Source organism: Mesoplodon bidens, assembly GCF_964165515.1.
Source record: "Mesoplodon bidens genome assembly, chromosome: 3".
Taxonomy (NCBI): Eukaryota; Metazoa; Chordata; class Mammalia; order Artiodactyla; family Ziphiidae; genus Mesoplodon; species Mesoplodon bidens.
This window is the reverse complement of record NC_138178.1, coordinates 9,151,744-9,178,765: the sequence shown is the minus strand read 5'-3', so window position 1 is coordinate 9,178,765 and position 27,022 is coordinate 9,151,744.

Sequence of the window (27,022 nt, the reverse complement as noted above, 5' to 3'; positions counted from 1 at the left end):
TAGGCAAATTTCTAAGCAACTTGAATACATGAACTCAATTAATCTTCATGACAACCCCTTGACACGGATAGAATGACTAATCATATTTTTCAGATAAGTAAAAAAGGATTTACAAACTTTAACTTATTTAAAGTCACAAAGCTCATGAATGCTACTGCAGGATTTTAAATCAGGCAGAGTATCTCAGATGTTCTGAGCTTTTATCCCAAATGTTTGCCTCCTATTTACTCCTATGATTACTTTGTCTTAATATTTGTTTCTCACTAAATTAAACTATTTTCCCCAGTTTTCTTTGATTTGTATTTGTTTGTGTGTCTTTTTTCATCATTTAATATTCATCATTTCTTTGTTATGTTTTAGATATATCTTTTATAAATAGCATGTTGCTGAATTTTTTAAAAACAAATCTGATAATTTATATATTGTAACTGGCCAATTTTGTCATTAACAATTAGGGTGACTACTGATAGATTTATCTTTACTTACTTTGAGCTTTGTATATGTCTCACTTTTCTTAGCTTTATTTATTTTTTTAATTTTGTTTTTGCTTTTTTATTTCTTGATTCTGCTTTGCTTGTTTTTATATCTTATCTTTTTAAAAATGTAACAATTTATACATTATAATCTTATTTTGTGTGAATGTATTTACTTAGGTTTACTTATTACCATTTGCTTTACTCTCTATTCTTCCTTAAATCTGCCTCTTTCTTTCTCATTTCCTTCCTTCCTTCCTTCCTTCCTTTTCTTCCTTCCTTCCTTCCTTCATTCTTTTCTACCTTTCTTTCCTCCTTCCTTCCTTCCTTTTTTTTTTCTTTCTTTCTGTTCCTTTTCTTTCTTTCTCTTTCTTCCTGAAATACATCACTTAGAAGTTTTGTATTGTTCTGTTGGTGGTAAGCACTTTCAGTTTTACCATTCCATTATCTTCTCACTTTTATTGTTGTTGTTGAGAAGTATTCAGTTTGCTTTAAAGAACTTTAAAAACATATGATATACCTTAACACACATGGACAACTTGGAGCAACACATAACAATACATAACTGTAAGGGGCTATTATTCAATGTCAATATCTTAGAAGAATGATACATTGTCACACTTCCTAAATTAGCTCACCAGGTAATCCAGTTAACTTACATAAGAGAAACTTGATTATAAGCAACAATGCTAATATATAAATAATAATAATAATAATAATAACTACGATAATTGGCTGTTTCTTTTTCCAGGAACTCTTCTAAGGCCTTTTCAGAAATTAATTAATCAAACCATTTCTATGATGTGTCTAGGTATAATTTTCTTTGTATTTATTCTGTTTTGGTTGTGAAGTCTTTCTTGAACTTATGGGTTCTTGTTTTTAATTTATTTTGCAAAATTTTCTGCCATTACTTTTCAAATATTTTTTCTGTCCCATTTTCTTTCTTTAGATCCACAAACACATATGCTAAGTATTTTCACTGTGTCTCACTTATCTCTACATTATTTCCAAATTTTTCTACCTTTTAGGCTTTCTGAATCTCAGTCCACATATTTCTTCTGATCTTTGAGTTTACCTGTCTCTTCAGCTGTGTGCAATCTCCTGTTAAATTCATATGCTGGATTTTTAAGCTCAGTTATTGCATTTGAAAGCACCAAAGTGTCCATGAGATTCTTTTTATACTTTCTAGTTTTCTATACCTCCTACCTTGGCGGCATTTAATTTCTTTTTTTTTTAATAAATTTATTTATTTTATTTTATTTATTTTTAGCTGCGTTGGGTGTTTGTTGCTGTGTGCGGACTTTCTCTAGTTGTGTAGAGTGGGGGCTACTCTTCATTGCGGTATGCGGACCTCTTATTGCCGTGGCTTCTCTTGTTGCGGAGCACAGGCTCTAGGCATGTGGGCTCAGTAGTTGTGGCTTGTGGGCTCTAGAGTGCAGGCTCAGTAGTTGTGGCACACTGGCTTAGTTGCTTCGCAGCATGTGGGATCTTCACAGAGCAGGGATCGAACCCATGTCCCCTGCACTGGCAGGCGGATTCTCAACCACTGCTCCACCAGGGAAGTCCCCATTTAATTTCCTAAACATATTAATTATAGTTATTTTCAAGTCTGTGTGCAATAAATTCTAACATCTGAATTTCCTGTTGGTCTGTTTTAGGTTTGTTTGTATTATCTATTTCTTCTCTTGGTTTTAAATTGTATGAAGTTGTATCCTGACAAGATTGGTAATTTTATTGAACTCTAGACATTGTCAATGAAAACATTATAATACACAGATCTGAATAATGCTGTTTTCTTCCATAGAGGATTCATTGTCACTTCTGGTGAGCAGTTATGGTTAGGGACAGATTAACTTAAGGTTAGTGTGCAGTGATCCACAGCAGGGCTTCCAAATTTGTAAGAGCTGATCTATTTCTGATTCACCTCATTTAGTTGCATATAGTCCTTTGAGGGGTCCCAGCTGATAGCCTGGGGTGTTAAAACGTTCCCTTCTCCTTCTTGAGCTGTGAACACCAATTTTTGTCTTCATAGCTCCATACGATTTTTGAAAGCACTGCCAGCTTCTGAGTATTTCAGCAGCCTCATCAAAAATAAAAAATATTCAATATCTCAGGAAGAAAAGCAACACAATGTAGGGCTCACATCTCTGAACTGAACTCCAGAATCTCGTCCCCACAATCCACAGGTGTTCACTAACTTGGTAACTCTCTGATGTTTTCAAGCACACCCTCACACAACACACACACACACACACACGCTATTCTGCATCTTGGCCTGCATTCTTAATTACTATACATAATTTAATGCCTGGCTGTGTCTGGATAATAGACAATCAATACACTGTTAAGAGAGAGGAAGACAAATATATTTCTAAAGAACTTACTCATGTTTCAGGGACTCTTAAGTACCTTACATATATTATCACACTGATTAGTAAAATCCCTAGGAAATTACATTTACAAATGATAACTGAGTATGGAGACATTAAGCAACTTGTCAAAATTTGCATATCTTCAAATGGTCAAGCCAAGATTAAAAACCAGGCTTATATGAAGGAAAACATTTCATTATCTTCTTTATATTAATATTCTCTATTCTTAATCTTTTATTTTTTCTTCTTCACTTCTTCCCCTCCTCTTGGTCTCTCCCCCCTTTCCTTCCCCTTCCTTTTTTTTTCTTTCTTTATAAAATATAAGGAGAAAACGTGATCCAAAGACATTCTTAGCCTGGATTCTGACTCGCCCAAGTACCAGCACCAGTGACGGTGGACATTATGATGACATTGGCTGTCTGGTGAATTAGGATAGGGGAGGCTGGATCTGCTACATCCCAAGGAGCAGCTGCACCATCTCCACTGTTCCCCACGTGATCCCTGAGCACCACACGTCCCTTCTTCTCCCTGACCTCCTAGTCTCCGAGCTTGCCACAGGTCTCTCCACTTATCCTCAGACCTTAGTTTAGGTACCAACATTATCTTTGACTGAGAACTACATCCACTTCCTAAATGTATCCATAATTTCAGTTTTGCCAGGCCCCAATCCATTCTCCAAACTACAGCCAAGTTTTTTGATCTTTGTAAAATGCAAAACTTTTGATGGTGTCACCTACCTGCCAAAAGCCTTCAGTGACCTTACGTACCCCTCAGAGGAGCCCTCAGCAGGGAACTGAAAACACTTTATGGTCCACCCCCTTCTCACTTGTCATTGGCTCTGCACATTTTTCATAGCTCTTTAACATGCCATGTCCCCTTTTTTATTTATTTTTTTCTCACATATGTTTTCATGTCTTTACCCCTCCCTGTTTTATCTTCCATAACTCCTCCATTTGTAATATCAACTTAGTCATGACCTCCTCCAAGAAGATTTTTCTAATAACCAAAGGCAATCTTTCTACGTGCTGCCACAGGTCTCTGTGCAGGCCATATTATCAGCTCATTGGTCCTGCTGTCCTAGAGTTTCCTATTTACTCGATTATATCCTAGTCACCATTGTGCCTCACAATCAGCATGAGACCTAAAGAGCCCTCTTTAAATGTTTATCTAATAAATGACTGAACAAACGAGCGATAAAAAGATAAAGATGTAGCAAATTACCCATAGTGTAACCTAATTTATATGCAAGAAAAACTCTTAATACAAATAAACAGGCATACTAGTAAAATAATTGGAAGATTATATAGCATAATATTTATAATAGTTATAAATGTATTCATAAATCACTTGCATAATTCAAACAGTCACATAAAAGAGATTATAAGTGCTACTCCTAATTTTATCACATGGGGGATTTCCAGTGCTTTTGCCTATCACCTTCTGCAGTGGCATTGTACTACTGGGAACTGAACCTTAATTTGACTTCATAAATTATACTCAGCAATTATATATTTAATTTCTATCATGTTGTTATCACTTGACTTGTTGCCATGGTAGAAAGGAATGACTTTACAACTGTTTTTGAGTTGCTTACAAACTTTTGGAGAGAAAAAATATTAATATATAGATAAAAGTTAAGGGTTTTTCTACCAGGTAATCAGAAGGTGTGTATACTTGTTTGTAAAATATTCAGAGGTTGGACTTTACATATTTCAATACCTCTCCATTCTACTCCTCTCTCTGAGCCAATCTCTTCTGTTCCACTGTACTTCCTTTTGAGGCATAGCATCCTACACTTAAAAAAACTGAAATAACTTCAAGAAGCATACTGTTTGTCTGAATGTCTCCTTCAACATTATCACCAAGTGGTCACATTTTTCAGACCTGAACACCCCCCAGTAATGGTAACTCAGTAGTTCTCAAGATTCTACTGCTTTGTGCTATCTCCTGTAGTTTCCAATCACATTGTCAAGACCAAGTCCAATCCCTTTTAGCCTGTTGACCAGACAATATCTGAAGATAAATATTTTGTTGCTTCTGAATCTCCTCTTTTTATTATTTTAAAATCCTTAATCAAATCTAGACAAGAATTAGCCAACTCGCGGGGTTGGCTTTTTGAAACCAGGTACAAGTGTATATATCTCCACAATAAAATTTTTCTTCTTAGATTCTGGCCTGTCTCTACTCATCAAGATATATTATACGTATAATATATTTATATGTATAATATATTCACCTAATGCCAGTACCTAATACTGGCAATGACTTAAAAATAGGTACCATTATATCCCGATAGTACAGATGAAGAAATTGAGGTACCAAGAGGTGAGATGACAAGTGTGCAAAGATGGAATTGAAATTTGAGACCATTTGGCTCCAGAGTCTGTCCAAATGATATAGTGCCACTCTGCTCTATGATGCTGTGAATAGTTGTACACTGTAACTACAATCGCAATGACAAACATATAGCTTATTATTTTCTCTCTGTGATGGTCAAAGTTTATCAGGGGACTTGTGCCTCTATAGCTACAAAGCTGGGGGGCGGGGCTTCCCTGGTGGCACAGTGGTTGAGAGTCTGCCTGCCAATGCAGGTGACACGGGTTCGAGCCCTTGTCTGGGAAGATCCCACATGCCGCAGAGCAACTAGGCCCGTGAGCCACAACTACTGAGCCTGTGCGTCTGGAGCTTGTGCTCCGCAACAAGAGAGGCTGCGACAGTGAGAGGCCCACGCACCGCGATGAAGAGTGGCCCCCGCTTGCCGCAACTAGAGAAAGCCCTCACACAGAAAGGAAGACCCAACACAGCCAAAAATAAATAAATAAATAAAAAGGGGGGAAAAAAAGCTAGGGGGAACATTATCAAAAGATTCTTCCAGCAAGCTCTACTACACAACACACTTCTGTCACCTAACTCCTACTTATTTTTATTTTTATTTTTATTTTTATGTTTTTTGGCGGGGGGGTTTTTTGCGGTACGTGGGCCTCTCACTGTTGCAGCCTCTCCGGTTGCGGAGCACAGGCTCCGGACGCGCAGGCTCAGTGGCCATGGCTCACGGGCCTAGCCGCTCCGCGGCATGTGGGATTTTCCTGGACCGGGGCACGAACCCGTGTCCCCTGCATCGGCAGGCGGACTCTCAACCACTGCACCACCAGGGAAGCCCCTCTACTTATTTTTAAAACTTTAATTCAATTAGACTATGTCTTGAAATTATTTTTGCATTTTTCAACAAATTCCTAAATCATTCAGTAATATGTTTTTATATAAAAATACATATGCATATTTTAAAATATAACTATATGTTAAATTCTAAAAATCTATACTTAAGTATAAAGCCATATTTAAATAAATGCACTAAGAAAAGATTAGATGAAATATCTGAATGTCTGTAATGAAGTTGTTGCAAATGGATTTGGGGAATATTACTTTTTTTTAACATCTTTATTGGAGTATAATTGCTTTACAATGTTGTGTTAGTTTCTGCCTTATAACAAAGTGAATCAGCTATACATATACATATATCCCCATATCTCCTCCCTCTTGTGTCTCCCTCCCTCCCACCCTCCCTGTCCCACCCCTCTAGGTGGTCACAAAGCACCGGGCTGATCTCCCTGTGCTATGCAGCTGCTTCCCACTAGCTATCTATTTTACATTTGGAGAAAATATTCGTAAACGAAGCAACTGACAAAGGATTAATCTCCAAAACATACAAGCAGCTCATGCAGCTCAATATCAAAAAAATAAATAACCCAATCCAAAGATGGGCAGAAGACCTAAATAGACATTTCTCCAAAGAAGATATACAGATTGCCAACAAACACATGAAAGAATGCTCAACATCACTAATCATTAGAGAAATGCAAATCAAAACTACACTGGTCAGAATGGCCATCATCAAAAAATCTACAAACAGTAAATGCTGGAGAGGGTGTGGAGAAAAGGGAACCCTCTTGCACTGTTGGTGGGAATGTAAATTGGTGCAGCCACTATCGAGAACAGTATGGAGGTTCCTTAAAAAACTAAAAATAGAATTACCATATGGTCCAGCAATCCCACTACTGGGCATATACCCTGAGAAAACCATAATTCAAAAAGAGACGTGTACCACAATCTTCATTGCAGCACTATTTACAATAGCCAGGGAATATTACTTTGTAAGTCTATTAATTTGGTGAAGTAGCCAGGGGAAGCAAAATAATATACTTCCTACTTATGTTTCAATGCTGTCTGTTTTGAAATGAAAGAAATGAGAGGCAATTAGGAAATTTTACCATACTATTTAACAGTGAAAGTTGATATTTTTCTCATTATTGTGATTCAAAATAAATATAATGCTTCTCCTCCATAAAATCCAGTGGAAGAAGTTCAGAAACGGAACAGGAGATAATTGTGTCCTTGACAGGGACAGAGTGACATCGTGTGGAATAAAAGAGAACAGAACTACCCCACAAACTCTCCCCAGAAGAGCACAGCCTGACGTAGGAGACTAATGGCAGACTTTTTAAGTTCAGTCACCTTATCTCCCTAAATTCACCTTAGAATTCTTCGTGGAGAATGTGGACATGTTCAAGTAGGCTGACAGCAAAGAGGGTGTATGCAGTTAGACTGGAATATGTAACATTTTGTAAGAAATATTTTATACTCTAAAAAGAATAAAACCAATGGTAAGACATTATGATCCATATACATCTGAGATATATACAAATATATAAAGAATTTGTATTTATATAAATATATATTTATATATTATATATTGTATATTTATACATTATATAAGTATAAACATATTTATATTTATATATATATATTTATAAATATATAAAGAACCTTTCCATTCCTCCCCCTGGCCCCCAACACACATAGCATAGTTTATCCATACTTGGATCTGGAAACTTCAGAGATCTAAAAGCACTTAAAATAAAACTCACAGCTTAAATAATTACTGAAAGAACTTTCTTCTCAATTAAATACTCTTCAGAAAAATTCACAGCAATGTATTTTATTCCAAGTCCACTAATATAAATCAATTGTTTCAACAAAGAGAAGCCGGGAAATCACTGGCAAAGATACATTTGAGATTGGATTTGGGGAAGAAATTTGACTTACACATTTTTTTGGAGAAAGATGTATGCAGCATCAGGAATTGTGCATGTGAAATTTTTTTCATTTATTCAACAAATATTGCTGGGCATATATTACATTTTAGGCACTGTGGGAAGTGTTGGAGACACCTCTGTAAGATAGAAGTCCTTGTCCTTGACTTTCTGGCAATATAATGGGATGCCAGAAAAATGAATTGAGAAATGTTTAAAATATGCATCAAGTGCCATTTTAGCATTTGTGGAGAAGATCAGAATATTTTTCTACAGATCTAATAATAGGGTAAATTATACCACTCTTTTGCCATAAAATATCCAGAGAGAGATGTTTAAAACCCAAGTCATATTACACCTCTCACCTTAAGATGTTACCATCACATTTATATCAGTTGGAATTCTTACTGGGTCTTCGGTGCTGTCCCCCATTGGTCACTCCCAGCCTGAGCCAGTCTCTGCTGGCCACAGGCCTTTGCACAAACTCTGCTCTGCCCGAAACGTTCCTCCCTCATTTCTGTACCTCTGGCTCTTATTTTTCAAGACTAATTGTGACTAGTGATGCCATATCCTCACAAAGGACCTTCTCTGACTCTCCAACCTAGTGCTTCCCCCTAGACTCTATATATCACTTCATTCCATTATGATTCTCTCCTTGACACTTATTGGTCACTGCTATTTTTTATTTGTGTTTATATTTTTTATGTGGCTCCCCTAACAAGAATGGAAGCTCCCAGTGAGAGCTTTTTTGTTGCTAGCCATACATCTCTATCATTTGGAATGAAGTTTGTCCAGTCAAAGGTGTTCAATAAGTATTAACTGAACGAATAATGTTTCGACCCTTATTTATTTATATTTTTATTCATTACAGACAACTTCTTCCAAAGAAGAGACTTTGAAGCACTTTTTATTCTGTTGTTTTCTCCCTCCCTCCCTCTCTCTCTGCTTCCTTCTTTCTTTCTTCCTTCCTTCCTTCCTTTCTTTCTTTCCTTTTCTTCCTTCCTTTCTTCCTACCTTCCTCTTTTCTTTCTTTCTTCCCCTATTTTCTTCCTCTTTCCTTCTTTTCTTATTTCTTTCCCTTACAGAAATATGAAGATTTTCATGCTTAGTGTTTAAGGAAAAATGACAACTTAACGCCAAATCAAATGTCTTTATATTGACTGAGTTCTTAAAAGGAGTATATGGAAGTAGGTCTCCAAACACCATGATGAACTGTTGAAACAAATAGCAAAGCTAGCATATATATACCAAATAAGGCTGGCACAATCGTATTTTTTTCTAGTGAGAGCGAAGGAACAGAGCTGTTTTATTTAGAACAATGCAAATGTATTAGATATGATAAACTTTTTAGAAAGTTTTCATACCTTTAGTAAAGAAAGGGGTTGGGTTTATTCTGTGATCAGTAAGTAGTACTTATGGGGCAACACCTTTTAGCAAAGTACAAGAAAAAAATAAATTTTACAAATGAGAAAGACATGTGTGAAATTTAAATTCTGCTTATCCAGTGCCAACTCTAATTAACTGGTGGTAGCTGCCCTGAGTACTATGTATCCAAGGATTCTGAGGTCATGTTCAATCTTTGTGGGTAGTTCTGTGATTGAATAAAAATGCCTATGTAGGGCTTCCCTGGTGGCGCAGTGGTTGAGAGTCCGCCTGCCGATGCAGGGGACGCGGGTTCGTGCCCCGGTCTGGGAAGATCCCACATGCTGCGGAGCAGCTGGGCCCGTGAGCCATGGCCGCTGAGCCTGCGCATCCGGAGCCTGTGCTCCGCAACGGGAGAGGCCACAACAGTGAGAGGCCCGCGTACCGCAAAAAAAAAAAAAAAAAAAAAAAAAAAAAAGCCTATGTAAGCAGCTCCCTGAATTAAATTATCTCAGTTGAAATACTTAGAATGATTTCCACTTTCTTTAAAGGACTTGGCTGATACTAGGGCACTTCCCCAGGTGTTCTGTTTATATAATACAGTAATTAAAAGCACAGTTATTGAAAATGCATTGAAGTGCACTACACTTGGGAAATCTTATAGATAATCTGTGAAATTACCTAGTTTTTCCTGCTTAGAATGGTACAGGGAAACTGAGTTGCACAGAGTGGATGGACGCATCCAAATTTTGAGTTGCCATATAGGAGACTGTTCAGCTATCTAGTCTTATTCTTAGAGATAGAAAAGAACAATGATTGCAGCATAATACTGAACATTCCTTTGGTCCCATATTCTATACACATATAATGAGATACCTTTTTGGCCAGCATGCCACTTGAGCTTGATTTCAATGATTAATTTCTGCCCTTATGCTTGATAGAGACATTAGTTGGCAAAATTATCTGATATGAATGTGGGCAAGTGGATAGAGGTATTCTGAAATGAGTTGCTTTAAAATAGTAAAATTAGACTAAATAGCTAAGTAGTCTATAAATTTAAACACAGTACTTGAAAGAGAAGCTTGCAGCGACTTCCCTGGTGGTCCAATGGTAAAGAGTCCACGTTCCAGTGAAGGTAACGTGGGATCAATCACTGGTCGGGGACCTAAGATCCCACATGCCGCGGGGCAACTAAGTCCACGTGCCACAACTACAGAGCCCACGCACTCTGGAGCCCACGCACCACAACTAGAGAGAGAAAACCCACACACCACAACCAGAGAGAAGCCCACACGCTACAACTAGAGAGAGAAAAACCACGCGCCACAACTAGAGAGAAGCCCGTGCGCCTCAGCGAAGCGCCCACACGCCACAACAAAACATCCCGTGTGCCACAGCAAAGATCCCACATGCCACAACTAAGACCTGATGTAGACAAAAAAGAAGACGACACAGTTTGTATTTATTTACAGGGCATAGTGATTGAGTCAATGTCTGCTAAGTTAAAGTTCATAAATGTTATATAAAGAGGTAGATGAAATCTACATCCCAAATCTACATTGAACTTCACATTCAAGAGGATACATTTTAAAATAACCTCTGTGGATCCATAAATTGTGAAAATATGTATATTGAACACTAAAAGTTATTGAACAGCTCTTAAATACTATAATTCTGTTCTGATACTTCTATCCAGCTTCTTTTTCCCTTTGTGTTTGGAGAAGGAATAGGCTGAGGAGGATGTGGCCAGGAGGCAAATATAGAAAATGATGGAGAAGAACTTAGTAAATGTTACTTGCATACAAGAGGGCAATACGGAGCCTTTTATTTTAGCTACTTAATTCTTGGAATTTATTCTTAAAATTGGTAGGTCCTCTAAAAAGAACTTTCATAGTTTTGAAAACCAATGTGAAATGGAATATATTGACAAGGTTCTGTTTCACCATCCCTGGAACTTTTCATTGCTGATTTTGGTGACCTATAATTTTCAGTGAAGACATTATCAATATCTTGAAATCTGAGAAAAGATAACCCTGGACTTAGGCTTGCCCCAAAGAAACTCTGTGTACTACAGAGGAAGAGATGACCTAAGTGAATATTTGCAATTTCTGTTTATTCACAAAAGTGCATTTGAATAACGTCAACGTATTAATTATTCAATCTTTAATTTCAGTATTTTGATTTTTTTTTCAAAAAAATCTACTCCCAAGTACTGGGTTAATAAAGAGAGTCTAAGTTATAGAACATTTTTAAAATAAATTTATTTATTTACTTTTGGCTGCGTTGGGTCTGTTGCTGCATGCCTCCTTTTCTCTAGTTGTGGTGAGCAGGGGCTACTCTTTGTTGCAGTGCACGGGCTTCTCATTGTGGTGGCTTCCCTTGTTGCGGAGCATGGGCTCTAGGCATGTGGGCTTCAAGAGTTGTGCCACATGGGCTCAGTAGTTGTGGCTCACGGGCTTAGTTGCTTGGCGGTATGGGGGAACTTCCCAGACCAGGGCTCGAACCAGTGTTCCCTGCATTGGCAGGCGGATTCTTAACCCCTGAACCACCAGGGAAGTCCCTATAGAACATTTTTAAGGGGGAAAATTCCCTTTTTCTATTGAGACTCCTCTCTATGTATGGCTTTCTTTTATTGTGGGGCATCTCCTACTGCCAGGGAAAATAATATGAAGATTTATGTGTTTTTGGTTTCTTCCTACAGTGCAAGTCATAATAATTTTTAAAAAGATAGTAAGTTCAAGGATAATTGAACTGAGGTTTATAGCATTTAGATACACATTTGCTACAATTGCAAGAGCAGGGATTTAATATTTGTGGTCTAGTGATTCAGAGATTTGGGGAGAAATAGATATCTGTGGACATTTCTAAATACGTGTAAATATAGATAACTTTAAAATCTTGTTCTTCAACTCACTCTTTAGACATAAGAAAAACCCACCTAGTTTCTTAAAGGATATCTCAATAACAAACTTCCAAATTTGAGTGTTGGTATGCTGTCTTCATTAATTAATAGATAAGCTTCAAGAAATCTAGAATTTATGCCTAAATGGCTAGTCCCCAAGTCTGAGAACCTTAATTATCCATTCATAAGTCTGAATAAACTGAGTAAAATTTGTAAGAATTAATACCCATATAGTAACAAGGCACTTTACTTTCCAATTGATTTAAAACTTGAGGTTTTAGTAAAAAGCGTTTGGCTTTATCTTCACAGTAACATTTTTGGCATTTGAACTAAATCTAATGAAGGCTAATTATTTTGACGTATTTGTATGGATTAATATTATTTCATTAATTTTACTAATATAAAAACATTGAGGACTTCCCTGGAGGAGCAGTGGTTAAGAATCCACCTGCCAATGCAGGGGACATGGGTTCGAGCCCTGGTCCAGGAAGATCCCACATGCCGCGGAGCAACCAAGCCCATGTACCACAGCTACTGAGCCTGTGCGCCACAGCTACTGAAGCCCACGCAAATAGAGCCCATGCTCCGCAACAAGAGGAGCCACCACAATGAGAAGCCTATGCACCGCAACAAAGAGTAGCCCCCGCTCACTGCAACTAGAGAAAGCCCGCATGCAGCAACAAAGACCCAACATGGCCAAAAATAAATAAATAAACAAACAAAATAAAATAAAACAAAAACATTGACTGGCTGTTTACAGAGAATTATCCATAAAAAATCTTTTGACAATTCAGGAAATACAATATTTTCAATTTTGAATTCATCAGCAAAGGTCAAAACAAAATACTTTTTAAGTGAATCGCCAATATTTTGTCTTCTTTTTTTTAATTTCACTTTTATTTTATATTGGACTATAGTTGATTTACAATGTTGTGTTAGTTGCAGGTGTACAGCAAAGTGATTCAGTTATGCATATATATATAGCCGTTCTTTTTCAGATTCTTTTCCCATATAGGTTATTACAGAATATTAAGTAGAGTTCCCTGTGCTGTACAGTAGGTCCTTGTTGGTTATCTATTTTATATATGCAGTAAGTTCCCTACATACGAACCTTCAAGTTGTGAACTTTCAAATATGCAAACGTGCGTTTGCACGTCCAGTCATATAAGTTAGTTCACGTGTCTGGCGTACATTGTCACATGCGTGCATCCTCTACAAGTGGTTGTGCTTTTGTGTATCTTACTGTACAATACTGTATAGAGTAGAGCAGTACAGTATCTTTATTTCAAGCCCAGGATATCTGGAAGCAAGTGTAAAAGCAGCAGTGATGAAGCTGGTACTGCTACCAGCCCCTGGATGCCAGCTGTTGTACTGGACTACTGTACTTTTCAAGGTACTGTACTGTAACATTAAAAATGTTTTATTTTTTGTGTTTGTCTTTTATGTAGTATTTGTGTGAAAAGTGTCATAAACCTATTACAGTACAGTACTATATAGCTGATTGTGTTAGTTGGGTATCTAGGCTGACTTTGTTGGACTTACGAACAAATTGGACTTACAAACGTGCTCTCAGAATGGAACTCGTTTGTATGTAGGGGACTTACTGTGGTAGTGTGTATATGTTAATCCCAAACTCCTAATTTATCCCTCCCCCTCACCTTTCCCCTTTGGTAATCATAAGTTTGTCTTCTATGTCTGTGAGTCTGTTTCTGTTTTGTAAATAAGTTCATTTGTATCATTTTTTTAGATTCCACATATAAGTGATATCATGATATTTGTCTCTCTCTGAGTGACTTACATCACTTAGTATGATAATCCCTAGGTCCTTCAATGTTGCTGCAAATGGCATTATTTTATTCTTTTCTATGGCTGAGAAATATTCCGTTGTATATATATACCATATATATATATACATCTTTGATGATTATCAGGTATAAAGCATTTTTCTTCAGGAAAGAGGATACTGTCTACTGTTTTCAATTACATTTTCTCTATTTGCAGCAAGGAGAGTGAATTGCACTTTCCTGTCAATATTGTCTTCCTCAAGCACAGCTACTGTTATTTACTGATTAGGAAAATAATGCCTTTTCTTTTCTTTCTTTTCTAAAATAAATTTATTTATTTATTTATTTATTTATTTATTTAGGGTGTATTGGGTCTTTGTTGCTGTGTGCAGGCTTTCTCTAGTTGCTGTGAGCGGGGGCTACTCTTCATTGCAGTGCACGGGCTTCTCATTGCAGTGGCTCCTCTTGTTGCAGAGCACAGGCTGTAGTCGCACAAGCTTTAGTAGTTGTGGCACGTGGGCTCACTAGTTGTGGCTCACAGGCTCCAGAGTGCAGGCTCAGTAGTTGTGGCACATGGGCTTAGTTGCTCAGCGGCATGTGGGATCTTCCCAGACCAGGGCTCGAACCCGTGTCCCCTGCATTGGCAGGCGGATTCTTAACCACTGTATCACCAGGGAAGTCCCGGCTGCTTTGTTCTTGAAGATTATTTTTAAAGATTTAAGGAGTACGTGATTAAATAGATCAAATTGTTTAGTCAGTTCAAACAACTTACATTGTTAAGTAGATCAAATTGTTAGTGAGACATACTTTGTATGACTAATTATTAAACTAATTTTTTTCTGTAGGAAGATAATATACAGATGAGGGTTTTTACATTTAATCTATCTGTGTAGCTTTGACCCTGTGGACCAAAACTGAATTAGCATTTTGGTTTCTTGCCCTTCCATTGACCCCAATTTTCAGAGGTTTAGAAATTGGCTGCAAAACTGGTTTTGATGCTGAAACTTGGCACCAAAACCTAAAACCCAAGACCAAGCCATCATTTTCAGTTTATTTTCGAGCTTATTGGCAAGAAGTCCTAACTTTCATTTCTTTGCCTTAGACGATAATGCCAAGGATTTCAGGACACAATGTCCCTCAGGTGATGTATCAGGAATACCTGAAAACACGTGCAGTAGGATGTTGGCCTTAGGAGTCCAAAAATGCTAAAGCAGGAAATCAGAAATAAATGAGGGGCAAGAAAAGTTTAATTTTCAGGTATGAGGTATCATTCTGTTTCATTCTTATTAAATTCTCCATGGATGGATGGATTTTCTGGCCAAGGACTGAATATGTCAGTAAGTTGGTTTACCAACTTACTGTTTTTCTGTGTGAACATTTTAAAATAAAGAGACAGAATTGTAATGTTAATCATTTGTAGATTCAGGCGGAGAAGGTGGATCAGTTATTTTTTCTGATTCATTTTTCTTTTTTTCCCATTTTTTTACTTGCACCTTTCCTTCATATTCAGTTGATTAATACTTTATATTTCTTAAGATTATCCTTCTATTGAGATCCTTACATTTCAATCAAGGACCCTGGGCTGGTTCTGAACTGTGTAGGAAACAAAATACTAAGTCAGAAATAGCTGTCTGCCCCTAAGAATTTACCCAGAACAATAAACCAAAGTAAAGACAAAAGCTAGAGAGAAAACAATAGGGAAGGAATGAGTTTGATGGACCTATTCATTCAATAAATATCAATTTAGCACTGCTGAATAGCCAGTTCGGCATGAAGTGCTTTGCAGGGAAATGCAGAAATGAAGATATAGTTTCTATCTTTGAAAAACCAATAAACATGCTGTGAAAATTGCATAAACAAGTCTTCATACTCAAGAACCATACCAGGGTTGCGATAGACACTTGTAAGTAGTCAGCAGACAGGTTGACTGCACAGGCTTGTCTAGTAAGAATTTGTAAAATGATGAGCAGTGATACCTAAGAATGAAGAGGAGCTATTTATGGGACAGAGGTGAAGTGAAGACAAAGGAGGAGATGGGCCAGCAAAGACCATTGTTGAGGATGTTTAAGATTGACAGCCAGTATCTGTTAAGCACTTACTTTATATCTGTTAAGAAGTACTTTATGTGCATTATCTTGTTTAATGCTAAAACAATTTCATGTATTAGGCACTGTAATTCTGTCTATTTTACAGACAAAGCAACTGAGGCTATGGAGTTTAAGTAACTTTCCCAAGGTAACATGGTTAGTATGATGTTGAACAAAGATTCATAGATGCCTGCTCTAGTTTCAGAACCCAAACTCGTAGGATAGTCAATAGTTCCAGATGCTCTAATGATGCTGCGTTGGGATGGACTGAAAAGTTGCTATTGAATTTGACAGAAAGAGGATATATTGAGTTGGCATAGTAGTGTGAAAGAGAACACAAATAACAGGAGTGGAAAGATATAGAACATGAGATAAAGGATTCTATTGTTATAACAGTTATAATAAACAGCAGTAAAGCCCTAGTTCACAAAACACCGTAACAGTGAAGAGAATGTCAATTCCTAACATTCAGATATTCTCTAAAAATGCTTTAAAATGATTAAGTGAAAAATAAAAACTGAGAGCCTCAGCAAGATAAATCCTCCAAGTTATGCTTTCTCCACCAAAATTGGTTTAAGAAATAACATCTTTCAGACTTTCCTGGTGGCACAGTGATTAAGAATCTGCCTGCCAATGCAGGGGATATGGGTTTGATCCCTGGTCCGGGAAGATCCCACATGCTGCTGAGCAGCTAAGCCCGTGTGCCACAACTACTGAGCCTGTGCTCTAGAGCCCGCGAGCCACAACTACTGAAACCCACGCGCCTAGAGCCTGTGCTCCGCAACAAGATAAGCCACTGCAATGAGAAACCCGCGCACTGCAGCGAAGAATAGCCCCCGCTCACCACAACTAGAGAAAGCCCATGCACAGCAACAAAGACCCAATGCAGACAAAAATAAATTAATAAATAAAATTTTTTTAAAAAAAAGAATATCTTTCTCATTATATAGTATGTGTTTGGTTATTTCAGGATAATCTACTGGGTGACAATGGTAATCTCTTAGTGGAAAATTTGTGCTTCTGTCTACACATGATTTCATCTGATTAGCCCAAAGTTCATCATTTCCTATCTCTCCTGTCTTCCTCTAGATTTTTTTTTTTTCCCCTGTACGCGGGCCTCTCACTGTTTTGGCCTCTCCCGTTGCAGAGCACAGGCTCCAGACGCGCAGGCTCAGCGACCATGGCTCACGGGCCCAGCCGCTCCATGGCATGTGGGATCTTCCCAGACTGGGGCACGAACCCATGTCCCCTGAATCGGCAGGCGGACTCTCAGCCACTGCACCATCAGGGAAGCCCTCCTCTAGATTTTTTATCCCAACTACTATCATTGTGTTTGGAGAGTCCCCAGTACTTAGACCAAATATGGTAATTCATATGCCAAAAGGTATATATCTTCTAATTGATATGTAGAGGAACTGTAAAAAAATAAAAGCACACAGTATATACTGTTATCATTTTTCAATTATTTATCATTTTTCAATTATTTATTCATTGATTTTGACACTTGATTGTCAATTCTAAGGTATTTTGGCTAATAGAAACTTTCATTTGTTTCCTGTGTCCCTTTATCGTATGTCCATCAGTGTCTCTGCTTATTTTTTTTCAACACTATTTATTTTCTGGCACTACGTAATGCTCCAGGCTCACCTTATATATTTTCTGCCTCACTCCTGGAATCATCATCCATTTCTCCAAGAAATCTTGTTTCTTCTGGAGAATGGTATTAGACACCAAGATCTGGGTACTAGGTGTGCTCATTCCTACTAAAGTGTTATAACCTTCTCCACTGGTAGAGAAGAGAAAAAAAAATGTATATATACCAAGTCATATATATACACATAAATATATATATATATATATTTCTGTATGTAACCATCTGCATCCAAATTAAACTGAACATGAGTTCATTCTGATATCTCCAATCCTAATCTATTATCTATGGATCATTCTAGCCTTCTCCCTTTGTGTATCTGTAACCTCCTACTCACTTTATCAACAGTATCAACTACAGTACAGTGCTTATGTATAGCTCCTTTTACCTTGATTTTTGAGACTCACTCATTTCCAAAGTTAAATAACTCTCTCAGTAACTTTTCCCTACTCTTTTCAGTGAGGTTGTTTCATACATTTGTAGTACAGTTAGATTGCTTTGTTAGATTGTTTTGTTACATTCTGAAGTCCCTGCTAAGATCCATTGAACTCCTAAATTTTTTTTTAATTTGTATACATTAAAGTTCACTATCTGTGTCAGTGGGTTTTGACAAATGCATACTGTCACATACCCACAATTATAGTATCATGCAGAATAGTTTTACCCCGTAAAAAGTCCCATGTGCTTCACCTATTCAATACCCTTTCTGCAGCTTGTCTTTTTAATTAAATCTCCTTCTCAAGAAGGAGGACAAAATATTGCCCTTTATTTTGGCATATGTGACTATATAGCCTTCATCATCTGACTTATGTTTACTTTTCCAGACATATCTTTAGAGTCATATTCAAAGGCAACCAAACATTGTGCATTCCATGCAAATCAAGCTATTTGTATTTCTTAGAATATATCATCTTGACAATTAATTTACACTAAATGCTTCTCTTTCTGTCAAAACTGTTCTTGTAGACTTGAAAGCCTGGAAAATTTCCACACATTCTTCAAAAATGATCTCAAATGTTGCCACCATCAAAAATAAGCCTCCCTGATCACATAGAACACGTTAAGTAACATCTTATGTTTTTTCATTCTATTTGTCATTTTATTATCCTTCTTTATTGTTATATTTCTATTATTTTGCCCCCTCACTAGAATTTAATCACCTTGAAGAAAAATAGTATGTTATTCATCTCTATACAACGAATAAATGAACAAGTGAGTGGGAGAATGAATGAGTCAATCATGCATATTTATTTCTGATTTTACCTTCCAGAAGTTGAGCTTTTTGGAAATTGAGGCTAGTCTAAGGCTAAAATGTTAAATCTCACCTTCCAAGGGGAGTTCAAAAGGATCTGGAGTCTAACCACCTGAGGATCACAAGGTCTAGTTATGGAAGGCTTGGATGTAAACTTGATATAAACTGTGTTCCCTTAAAGTTGCTGCATAGTTTCCTCATTGCATTCACTCATTAAGTTTGAAAAGGTGCTAAATGTCCCCATATGACTGCTTAGCCTGACTTATATAAGTATACAGGTATACATATACAACTCTAAGAATGATTCCTTGCCCAAATGGTGAATTTGGATATGCTGTACGATTACAACCCCTTCCATGGGAATCCTTTTGTCCTCACTTTCACACTCTCAATACACAAATTTAGTACAAATATCAACATATTAGGTAAAAATGTCACCATATTAGGTACAAATTTCACCACTGAAATGCCATGTTCCAAAGGCATCAAAACAAATCAGTAAAGGCAATTTAAATTCTTGCAGTACATCACAAGACTCCCTCTCTATGTCATTTAGAATCACTACCCTAAACGTTCAGTGTGAAGTTCAAGTGCTCAACAGCTGAATATTTTTTAATAGATCTTTATTGGAGTATAGTTTCTTCACAGTACTCTTAGTTTCTGTTGTACAACAAAGTGAATCAGCCATATGCATACACATGTCCCCATATCCCCAACCTCTTGAGCCTCCCTCCCACCCTCCCTATCCCACCCATCTAGGCCATTGCAGAGCATCGACTTGATCTCCTGTGCTATGCTGCTGCTTCCCACTAGCTATCTATTTTACATTCTGTAGTGTATATATGTCGATGCTACTCTCACTTTGCCCCAGCTTGCCCCTCCCACCCCACATCCTCAAGTCCATTCTCTATGTCTGCGTCTTTACTCCTGCCCTGCAACTAGCTTCATCAGCACCATTTTTTATTTTAAGATCCCATATATATGTGTTAGCATACAGTATTTGTTTTTCTCTCTTTGACTTACTTCACTCTCTATGAGAGACTCTAGGTCCATCCACCTCACTACAAATAACTCAATTTCGTTTCTTTTTATGGCTGAGTTATACTCCATTGTATATATGTGCCACTTCTTCTTTATCCATTCATCTGTCGATGGACATTTAGGTTGCTTCCATGTCCTGGCTATTGTGAATAGTGCTGCAATGAACATTGTGGTACGTGTCTCTCTTTTTTTTTTTTTAATGTTTAAAGAATGTTTAATGACATGGTAAAGTGTCCAAAATATAAATCACGGTGAAAAGAATACAACATAGAACTGTACACAATACACACAATAATTTCAGTTTTATAAATATCTGAACATACATAAATCTAAGGTAGATACCTATATAGATATAGATAAATTAAAATTGATTAGAACGTTAACCACAATTATCTCTAATGTTGGGAATACACATAGGTGACAAATATTTTTGTTCTCTGATTTTTGGTATTTTCCCAATGTTCTGTAATGAACATGTGGTAGTTTTATAATCATGAAAAGTATGTTATTTTAATATTTTATAATTAAACCAAAATATTGACAAAGTTTTATTCATGTCTAGATTCTATAAAGTTAACATAGCTTTGGTAGTAAACCTGGCAAAGTTAGAACAAGAAAAGAAACCCATAGACCAATTTGTCCCCAACTGGTATTCCACAGAACTCTGTCCCTAGGTATCCCAGAAAAAAAAGTTTCATTTCTAAATAAATATAAACAGCTTAATAAATGTATAACAGCTTAATGAAAACAGAATTTACTATAACCAAGTACATACATTCCTCCAATGTAAGAAATTAAAATCTGGAAATCTATTGGATCACTAAGAAAAAAATAGAAGAAATTCAATAAGATGCTTCACCCATTCTAGATTTTATATATTTGGGTACACTAAAAAATAAAAAGATATTTCTTTAACCTGATAAATATTATATCAATTTTAAATCAATAACTAACATCATTCTTAATAGTTTCTTTAAAAAAAATCAGTAGCATTCCTTCAGACTAGCAATGACCAGTCAGAAAATATGAGAAAACACACACACACACACACACACACTATTTTAGTTGGAAAAAAGCAGGATATAAATAGGATTTATACCCTGAAGCCAAACCCTCACATAATCACAGTGTTTGCATACCCAGGTTTGGGTTTGACCTCTTCAGCCCTGCTGCACCTTCCATTGGAAGTCCATCAGTCATGTTGGTAAGTTTCTTAGGGATGTTTTTTAGTTAATCCACATGGCTATCTAACTTAGTGAGGATGTTAATTTTTCTATCCATAAACAAATCAAAACATAGAGGTTTGGGGTTTTGTTTGTGGCAACAGCAGAGATTGAGGGTAGAGGATACCTTCTAGATAAAGAGGGTCACTGTGAGCATGGATTGACCATTACTAGACCAGATATGGAGACCCTAGAGCGTGATGCATTCAGGGAAGAACTTGCAGTTAGCTTAAGGGATGTGGGTGGGTTGAGAAAACAGGCTTCCCTTACACCCAAGGGTCTGTTGCAGTCCCTTGCCTTTCAGAACACACAAGTCTAAGTCAGCTTCCAGCCTCTCTGGGGCTTGCTGGCCTAGTATTCAGGCCCTGGTTTAAAGGAATGAGGGCAGAGCAGCTGGCTGGCTCAAGATGGGTGGATGGGCTGGGAGGCTTCCCCTGCCCCAAGCTCTGTTGAGGCAGACCCCTAGTGTCTTCGGGATCTGGGAGCTACCTCCAGGAATGGCCAGCCTAAATCTGACTTGCCCAGGGTCACATGCCTAAAATCCAGGCCCTGAATCTGAGGGAATGGGGGCCTGGCAAGAAGCAAGCTAGAGGAAACTGCGTGGATTTGGAGGCTCCCATGCCCCCAGGCTCTGGTAGTGCCATCATCAGTAACTTCTCTTGGTTTTTTTTTTTTTTTAGTCTCCCCCCCCAAAAAAATTTTTTTAACATCTTTATTGGAGTATAATTGCTTTACAATGGTGTGTTAGTTTCTGCTTTATAACAAAGTGAATCAGCTATACATATACATATATACCCATATCTCTTCCCTCTTGTGTCTCCCTCCCTCCCACCCTCCCTATCCCACCACTCTAGGTGGTCACAAAGCACCGAGATGATCTCCCTGTGCTATGCGGCTGCTTCCCACTAGCTATCTATTTTACGTTTGGTAGTGTATATATGTCCATGCCACTCTCTCACTTTGTCCCAGCTTACCCTTCCCTCTTCCCGTGTCCTCAAGTCCATTCTCTAGTAGGTCTGTGTCTTTATTCCCATCCTGCCCCTAGGTTCTTCATGAACATTTTTTTTTAGATTCCATATATATGTGTTAGCAGACAGTATTTGTTTTTCTCTTTCTGACTTACTTCACTCTCTATGACAGAGTGTAGGTCCATCCACCTCACTACAAATAACTCAGTTTCGTTTCTTTTGATGGCTGAGTAATTTTCCATTGTATATATGTGCCACATCTTCTTTATCCATTCATCTGTTGATGGACACTTAGGTTGCTTCCATGTCCTGGCTATTGTAAATAGAGCTTCAATGAACATTGTGGTACATGACTCTTTTTTGAATTATGGTTTTCTCAGGGTATATGCCCAGTATTGGGATTGCTGGGTCGTATGGTAGTTATATTTTTAGTTTTTCAGGGAACCTCCATACTGTTCTCCATAGTGGCTGTATCAATTTACATTCCCACCAACGGTGCAAGAGGGTTCCCTTTTCTCCACACCCTCTCCAGCATTTATTGTTTGTAGATTTTTTGATGATGGCCATTCTGACTGGTGTGAGATGATATCTCATTGTAGTTTTGATTTGCATTTCTTTCATGATTAATGATGTTGAGCTCTCTTTCATGTGTTTGTTGGCAATCAGTATATCTTCTTTGGAGAAATGTCTATTTAGGTCTTCTGCCCATTTTTGGATTGGGTTGTTTGTTTGTTTGATATTGAGCTGCATGAGCTGCTTGTCAATTTTGGAGATGAATCCTTTGTCAGTTGCTTCATTTGCAAGTATTTTCTCCCATTCTGAGGGTTGTCTTTTCATCTTGTTTATGGTTTCCTTTGCTGTGCAAAAGCTTTTAAGTTTCATTAGGTCCCATTTGTTTATTTTTATTTCCATTTCTCTAGGAAGTGGGTCAAAAAGGATCTTGCTGTGATTTATGTCATAGAGTGTTCTGCCTATGTTTTCCTCTAAGAGTTTGATGTTGTCTCACCTTACATTTAGGTCTTTAATCCATTTTGAGTTTGTTTTTGTGTATGGTGTTAGGGAGTGTTCTAATTTCATTCATTCATGTAGCTGTCCAGTTTTCCCAGCACCACTTATTGAAGAGGCTGTCTTTTCCCCGTTGTGTATTCTTGCCTCCTTTATCAAAAATAAGGTGACCATAGGTGCATGGGTTTATCTCTGGACTTTCTATCCTGTTCCATTGATCTATACTTGTGTTTTTGTGCCAGTACCATACCATGTCTTTTTTTGAATTATGGTTTTCTCAGGGTATTTGCCCAGGAGTGGGATTGCTGGGTCATATGGTAGTTCTATTTTTAGCTTTTTAGGGAACCTTCATACTGTTTTCCTTAGTGGTTGTATCAATTTACATTCCCACCAATAGTGCAGGAGGGTTCCCTTCTCACCACACCCTTTCCAACATTTATTGTTTCTAGATTTTTTGATAATGGCCATTCTGACCGGTGTGAGGTGATACCTCATTATAGTTTTGGTTTGCATTTCTCTAATAATTAATGATGTTGAGCATCTTTTCATGTGCCTCTTGGCCATCTGTATGTCTTCCTTGGTGAAATGTCTATTTAGGTCTTCTGCCCTTTTTATTTTTTTGTGTGTGGTACGCGGGCCTCTCACTCTTGTGGCCTCTCCCGTTGCGGAGCACAGGCTCCAGACGAGCAGGCTCAGCAGCCATGGCTCACGGGCCTAGCTGCTCTGTGGCATGTGGGATCTTCCCGGACTGGGGCACGAACCCGTGTCCCCTGCATCAGCAGGCGGACTCTTAACCACTGCACCACCAGGGGAGCCCCTTCTGCCCATTTTTTAAACTGGATTGTTTGTTTGAGCTTCATGAGCTGTTTATGTTTTGGAGATTAATCCTTTGTCTGTTTTTTCATTTGCAAATATTTTCTCCCATTCTGAGGGTTGTCTTTTTATCTTGTTTATGGTTTCGTTTGCTGTGCAAAAGCTTTTAAGTTTAATTAAGTTCCATTTGTTTATTTTTGTTTTTATTTCCGTTACTCTAGGAGGTGGGTCAAAAAAGATCTTGCTGGACTTCCCTCGTGGTGCAGTGGTTAAGAATCCGCCTGCCAATGCAGGGGACACAGGTTTAAGCCCTAGTCCGGGAAGATCCCACGTGCCATGGAGCAACTAAGCCCATGCACACAACTACTGAGACTGTGCTCTAGAGCCCACGTGCCACAACTACTGTAGCCCGCATGCCTAGAGCCCGTGCTCTGCAACAAGAGAAGCCACCACAATGAGAAGCCCATGCTACAAAGAGTAGCCCCCACTTGCTGCAACTAGAGAAAGCCCGCTTGCAGCAATGAAGACCAGTGCAGCCAATAAATAAATAAATAAATAAATAAATTTATTTTTAAAAAAAGATCTTGCTGTGGTTTATGTCAAAGAGTATTTTTCCTATGTTTTCCTCTGAGAGTTGTATAATTTCTGGTCTTACATTTAAGTTTTTAATCAATTTGGAGTTTATTTTTGTGTATGGTGTTAGGTAGTCTTCTAATTTCATTCTTTTACATTTAGCTGTCCAGTTTCCCCAGCACCACTTATTGAAGAGGCTGTCTTTTCTGCATTGTGTGTTCTTGCCTCCTTTGTAGTAAATTAGGTGCCCATATGTGCGTGGGTTTATCTCTGGGATTTCTATCCTGTTCCATTCATCTATATATCTGTTTTTGTGCCAGTACCAAACTGTCTTGATTACTGTAGCTTTGTGGTATAGTTTGAAGTCAGGGAGCCTGATTCCTCCAACTCCATTTTTCCTTCTCAAGATTGCTTTGTCTATTCGGGGTCTTTTGTGTTTCCATACGAATTGTAACATTTTTTGTTCTAATTCTGTGAAGAGTGCCATTGGTAGTTTGATAGGGATTGCATTGAATCTGTAGATTGCTTTAGGTAGTATAGTCATTTTCACAATACTGATTCTTCCAATCCAAGAACATGGTCTATTTCTCCATCTGTTTATATCATCTTTGATTTCTTTCATCAGTGTTTTATAGTTTTCTGAGTACAACTCTTTCACCTCCTTAGGCAGGTTGATTCCTAGATATTTTATTCTTTTTGTTGCAATGGTAAATGGGAGTGTTTCCTTAATTTCTCTTTCTGATTTTTCATTGTTGGTGTATAGGAATGCCAGAAATTTCTGTGCATTAATTTTGTATCCTGCAACCTTAACCAAATTCATTGATTAGCTCTAGTAGTTTTCTGGTGACATCTTTAGGATTTTCTATGTATAGTGTCATGTCTTCAGCAAACAGTGACAGGTTTACTTCTTCTTTTCCAATTTAGATTCCTTTTATTTCTTTTTCTTCTCTGATTGCTGTGGCTAGGACTTCCAAAACTATGTTGAATAAGAGTGGTGAGAGTGGACATCCTTGTCTTGTTCCTGATCTTAGTGGAAATGCTTTCAGTTTTTCACCATTGAGTATGATGCTTGCTGTGGGTTTCTCATATATGGCCTTTATTATGTTGAGGTAGGTTCCTTCTATGCCCATTTTCTGGAGAGTTTTTATCATAAATGGGTGTTGAATTTTGTCAAAAGCATTTTCTGCATCTACTGAGATGATCACATCATATGGTTTTTATTCCTTAATTTCTTAATGTGGTGTATCACATTGATTGATTTGCATATATTGAAGAATCCTTGCATCCCTAGGATAAATCCCACTTGATTATGGTGTATGATCCTTTTAATGTGCTGTTGGATTCTGTTTGCTAGTATTTTTTTCAGGATTTTTGCATCTATGTTTTATCAGTGATATTGGTCTATAATTTTCTTTTTTGTGATATCTTTTTCTGGTTTTGGTATCAGGGTGATTATTTTATTTTTAATGAAAGCAATCAAACGCAACTGAGGAAACAGTCCAGCTTTCTTTACTAGATCTTCCAAATAAAAGAACCAATCGTGCCAAGTTAAACCAGGTATTTCTATAGACCAAAGTAACACCTGCATATGGAGCAGGCTTGGTGTTATTTACCTTCCCTGTGCTGAGCTCAACAATTAGCCAGAGGACAAAACTGTGCTTGGAAAATCCAGTCAAATAAAATGAAATATTTAACCTAATAATGAAAAGAATGATTAATTCTAGGGTCCGCTCTTAGAAGACCACAGTGCTTCATTTAGGAATAAATGAAAATCTTCCCCAATTACTTCTAATCATTAACCTTCTTAAATCAGTCTAACCATTTGCTGTGAACTTCTTGAATAGGAATAGAAGTTTTCCTTTTATTCTCTGAAATGGAACTGATTACAGGTAGAAATTTCAATAAACAGTAATGAAAAAAAGTTTAGTGGGGGAACCTATTCAAGTGTTTTTCTTAGGAAAACTTCATCAAGTAAGCAGGTTCCACATCAAGAACTGAACTTTTCCATGTGTGTGTGAACCAAACCTAGAATGTACTCTTTGAAGTTAATTCTAGTATTACCAATTTAACAGTAATCTGCAAGAGCACCAATATATAAATAAAATCAGTAAGTGTTTATTGGCAGACTACTCTTGTTCTGGGTGACAGAGGTAAATAAGGAACTCACAAATGTTCTCAGTCAGAAAAACACCAGTTAGTAGTCAGTGAGTAGTGAAAATGCCACAGCCTCTGACCTAGGTGTTAGTCACTTAGAAACAAAGGAGACAGTCTAGAGGGAATATGACGTTTGGCCTCAAGGAGCCCATTGATTGGAATCAGAATGTACAGAATTATCTCTAATAAAATGTTTTGGCATGGACCTTTATAATAATCACATATTCTCAAGAGCAGACTTTATAGAAAGGGATCTTGGCATTGGAATCATG